General features: G+C 36.7%; 1 long non-coding RNA gene across 2 annotated transcripts; it reads left to right on the top strand.

The window, feature by feature from the left end:
- Window positions 1–340: 340 nt before the first annotated feature.
- LOC128557654 (uncharacterized) lies at window positions 341–3,220 on the top strand. Of its 2 annotated transcripts, XR_008371296.1 has the most exons (3): window positions 345–1,528; window positions 1,838–1,959; window positions 3,026–3,220. It is a non-coding gene; the product is annotated as an uncharacterized LOC128557654 (long non-coding RNA). The 2 variants fall into 2 exon arrangements; XR_008371295.1 differs by having other exon boundaries at window positions 341–1,959.
- Window positions 3,221–5,552: the final 2,332 nt, after the last annotated feature.

Here is a 5,552-nt window from a genome sequence, read left to right as displayed (position 1 = left end):
TGGTGGCGAATAGGTGGAAAAAAAACTTAGAAATTTTTGTGATGTTTGATTTAAAAGAGAACTGTAAGACATTGGATTACCCTGTACAAAAATCTCCACATTGACTCAGGTTGGAATCAAGGTATAATGGACACTTAAAACTTCAAACTTCAGGCCTAATTGACACGGAACATGACTTTGCTAAAACTCCACATTGACAACAGCTCGTAGAACACAAAATGCTCCCCGTCCCCCCTTGATGCATTCAGTAACTGTACAAAAAAACAGAAATCATTTGGTCACTGTGCACTGGACATTTGATGTACTACCTTTAAATCAATAATTATGGGTCATTTACCAGTCATAAGTGACTTCTGTATCAAATGTGATCTTAGACCAAAACATTCTCTAGTTATTGGGCAAAACAAGTTCTAGTGTTCTGGGTCAGTGTGACCTAGACCTTTGACCACTGACTGACCTCAAAATCAGTAAGGGTCGTCTGCCGGTCATGATCAACCTCCCTATTTAGTTTCATGATCCTAGGTCAAAGAGTTCTCAAATTAACATCCTGAAACAGCTTAATCTTTCCAGCTCACTGTGTCCCTGACACCTTTGACCTACTGAACTAAAAATCTACAGGAGTTATCTGCTAGCTATGTTCAACCTTCCCATTCACTTTCATGATCCTAGGCTCAAGAGTACTAGAGTTATCATCTGGAAACTGTTCAACTGTTCCAGGTCACTGTGATTTTGACCTTTGATCTACTGGCCTCCAAGTCAATATGGGTAACTGCTGGTCATGACCAACCTACATATAAAGTTTCATGATCTTAGGCCCAAGCGTTCTTGAGTTATCATCTGGAAACTGATTGGTCTACATACCAAATTACTGACAGACTGACCAACATCTGCAAAACAGTATACCCAGGTTCCGTCTTCAAAGGGTTTCATGAAAATGAGAATAAGTCTATGCTGACTCTAGCTGGGCAAAAATAATATTCAGAGTGGTATACAGAAAATTTGAATTTTCGTTCTTTTGTGAGACAGAATATTTATTGCTTATTATATCTTTGCATTATATTCAATGAAAGACAGAAAAAGGTGGAAAATAGGTGGCAACTAGTGGAAATTGGCTGTACTAGCTGAATCTGAAAAGATCGTTTTTAAATGTGTCTGCAGTGTATTATTTCTGCATGAGTGAAAGTTGGTTAACTAAGATAAGATTAATGATAGATCAAGTTACAAGCTGCCACACTAATGTATAGAAACAGGTGGAATTTGGGTCAGTTAAGATTTATATATGAAGGCAAACATCAGGTCAGATGCAAAGAAATAGTTCTTGCCTTTTCTCTTCATTAATTGAAAAAAAAGAAGTGTTTATAAAAAAGGATGTTTTTACAATAGCTTTTCAACTTAAGGATTTGACACCTTCTTTAGCTGACCAAGAATGTGTATGTGTGGAATCAATTTATCTGTGTAGTAATAACAAATTTTGAAATCTGGCATTTGATGAGTCAGCCTGGGAGAAAATGGAAACACATTGTGAGAGGTAACAATATTATACTGTTTATTTTTTTTTTAATTATTACTGTCTTTAACATTGTCTTAATTACTTACTCTTAACAAATACTTGAATTTGAAACAACATTTACCAAACTGCTTTAAATTAAAATCAACAAAAATTAATCTCCTTTTATGTCTTAGGAAGTTTGGCAGATGGATAAATTCCAGATATATTTTCTGGAATATACATCAGTCATGTTTATAACACTGCTTGTAAAATTGTATCATTTTGTAATTATTTACATTATTGATTAGCACTTAGGATACAATATGTACTTTAAACTGTTCATACCAGGTACCTTCTGTGAAAAAAGTGCAACTTTGTGACATGATATGCCTGCCTGACTGTATATACCTCGGAGCAGCATACAGCTTATTACTGCATAAAAGAAACATATCAAGATAATTTTGAATCAGGTAAATATTATATGTTTTTATAAAAGCTAATGTTTAAATAACCCTTAATTTTTAAAGAAATACACCAATTAATAAAAATTCCTGGCATATTATATGATAAATATTAATTATAAATGTGATGAAAAACCCAAGTGCTATTATTACCTTTTGCCAAAGGCGGAGGGATATTATTTTCGGATTAACTGAAAATGCTTGGAAAAATATTTTTATAGCTTTGTCTATAGAATCACTAAACCTCATGTAATTATTATAAGCTCATTAACACTGCTCAATTATTTACCTAGAAGTATTTCCCCTTGATTTGGTAAAAAATAGAGATTTTTCCTGCATCTATTGATGGATCTTCATGAAACTTTACAAAAATGTAGATCACTACAGGACAGCATTGCATTTGCAATTTCCATCAGGATCACTTCAGTAACCAAAGTTATTGCCCTTTAATTGTTTTTCAGTCCATAAATTCCTACATAACAAGTAATCCATTGATAAATATTCATGAAATTTGACACAAGTGTAAATCACGTTAGAGCAATGGTGCTTCCACATCTTTCATCAATTCTCAAGTTCTTGTTACTGATTCAAGATGCATATATTTCCACAAAACAATGTAACTGTTTGAGTAAATAGAATTTTTTCTACAATGTAGATTTTGATGAAACTTCTCACAGTTATAATAAAGATGCTGCATATTACTGTGAAATCATTTTTATTTGTGTAGGATGAATTTCCGCGTATTTCACACTAGAACCGATGCGTGAATTTAAGACCGTGCTGTTATTATTTTTTAATTTATTTTTTCATTTATAAATTGAAAATGGGTGAATTAAAGCCTGCGCGAAACAGTCCTTTTTACGTTTGTTCGAAATTTCATGCCAGCGAATTTAAATGACTTCACAGTATTTGACATAGATTAAGTTTGTAGAGTTTTTTGTTATGTCAGTGAGTTAGTTTAGCCTTTCGATTTCATATATTTCCTAGAGGAAATTTACAATTTTCAGCAAAATTATATATATTCAGAATGTTAGAAAAATATATCTATTAATAGATGTATGGTTTGCTGTTACAGATTGTGTGCTGGAAAAATGGCCTTACATCCAAAGGAGTGAAATTTGGAGAGTCATTCGCCATCTACTTAAGCCATCCTGGAATATGACAAAATAAGACTGCATTGACAACATCCTGATTCTCGTGTTCAGATCTTTTGTGATTTCTTGTGAAGAGTCTTTGATTTTTCATAAAAATAAAAAATATATTAATATAATTTGATTTTTGCTTACTACTGAGTTTTTTCAGATTCAGCAGGTGCAGTCGATTTCCACTAGTTGCCACGTATTTTCCTACTATTGCCAGCTATTTGGTGGCATTTAGTGGAAAATAGGACTGCCTCCATAGTGGCATTCTGGTGAAATTTTGTCCGCTTACTGCCACCTGTTAGGTGGCGATTGGTGGAAGTAAGTGGCGTTTAGTGGAAAATAACTTTTACACCAATGGTGGCATTTTAGTGGTAATTTGTCAAAATACTCCACTTACTGCCACCATGAAGGTGGCTATTGGTGGAATTAAGTGGCAAACAAATTTTTCACCATAATGGTGGCATAATGGTGTAAAACTGTCTAAATACTCCACTTATTGCCACCTAAAGGTGTACACAAGTGGAAAGAGGTGGAATTTAGTGGAAAACGGGTTTGCCCCTGTCCTCTTTATTTTTTCACCATTTTGGTGGCATTTTAGGTGGCATTTTGGTGGAAAATTGTCTAAATACTCCACCATTGAAAAGGGTGGCATTATAGTGGCAAATCTAGGGACGGGCTGTCATATCATAATACACTTTCTCCCTTTCCTTGTTTGCTGACAATTTCTCACGAATGACCTTGTGTGAGATTTGCCGGGGAAGTAATTGCGACTTAGCAACTGGCAACACTGACCTAATTTGACGTTGGAACATAATTTCACTGGGTGAAAACCCTATTTTAAGTTTTGTAACCCTATATTCTTGTATTCCTATCATTGGGTCGGTGCCTGATGCTCTGGCCTTCGTGAAAATGCGCTTGCAAATTTTCACGTACGCTTCCGCAAAACCATTACCGGAGCTGTGGTAAGGACTTGTGGTCTGGTGTGTAAAATCCCAGAGCTTTGCAAAGTTTGCAAACTCATGAGATGCATAGCATGGCCCATTATCAGATACTACAATTTCTGGTATGCCAAATCTAGCAATATGCCCTTGAGCCTACTTATAACTGTCGAACTTCTACAGTTAGGCAGCTCTTTGACCTCAAAGTAATGTGAATAATGGTCAGCGACTATCAAAAAGTCTTTGTCATTGAACTCAAATAGGTCTGTGCCAACTACCTGCCATGGGTATTCTGGAACTTGGGTGTAGACAAGCGGTTCTTTCTGGTTTGAGTCTCTGTGTTGCAAACATACAGGACATTTCAGAACGAGATCTTTAATTTCCTGGGTGATTCTAGGCCAGAAAACAATATCACTTGCTCTACTTATTGTTTTCTCTATTCCCATATGACTTGAAGAATGTAGTTTTGACAATAAGTCTGCCCTTAGGGATTTAGGAATAACAATTTTGTGACCCTTCATTATTACCCCATCCATGACGGTAAGCTCATCCCTGTAATTCCAGAAATCTAGCAGTTCTGACTTGCAGTGATTTCTTTCATCAGGCCAACCTTCAATAATGACTTGCTTCAGGGACAAAAGTTGTTCGTCCCTGTCAGTATTGACCTTGATTTCTTGTAATTTCCGGTCACTTACCGTAAGCTTCTTTTGACCATATTAACCTGGACTTCTACAGTTTCCGTCAGGGACGGATCTGTATCCTTTACCGGAAATCTAGACAAAGTATCTGGTAAAGGAATCTGAGTTCCCTGCCTATAAGTGACATCTATATCATACTGTGAAATGTTTAAGAGCAGCCGCTGTAACCTAACAGGTGCAGCAAATAAGGGTTTCTTACATATAGCTATCAATGGTAAGTGGTCTGTAACTACTTTGACTTCTTTCCCATACACCCACTGGTGGAATTTCTTAAAACCCAAATACCAGTCCAAGACACTCTAACTCAATCATAGCATAGTTCATTTGGCTTGGCGTAAGACTTTTACTGGCATAACCTATAGGTCTACCTTCTTGAAGGAGTGTGGCCCCAAGTCCTGACCTACTTGCGTCGGTTTGCAACTCTAAGGGTTTGGCCGGGGTCATAGAAAGCAAGGACAGGAGCTTGCGTTATGATATCAATCATCTGATCATAAGCTTGCTGCTGTGATTCACCCCAGAGAAATTCTACATCTTTCGCCAATAATTCTCGTAAGGGCAAAGTGACCTCAGATAGCCTAGGTGCATATCTAGCGAGATACTGACTCATGCCAAGTACCGTTTCGAGTTGTGACCTATTTTCCGGGATAGGCATTTCTCGAATTGCAGACACCTTGTCTGGATCTGGGCTAAGACCTTGTTTAGATATCACATGACCGAAATAACTAATCTGGGGACTGCCCAACCTCCAGCTTATCTGGATTAAGGCGTATACCTTGTTCTAGTGACCTTTGGAGCACTGCTCTCAAATTCGCATCATGCTCCTC

The sequence above is a fragment of the Mercenaria mercenaria genome, chromosome 6, assembly GCF_021730395.1.
Source record: "Mercenaria mercenaria strain notata chromosome 6, MADL_Memer_1, whole genome shotgun sequence".
NCBI classification, from domain to species: Eukaryota; Metazoa; Mollusca; class Bivalvia; order Venerida; family Veneridae; genus Mercenaria; species Mercenaria mercenaria.
This window is presented reverse-complemented; position numbering and strand designations above follow the sequence as displayed.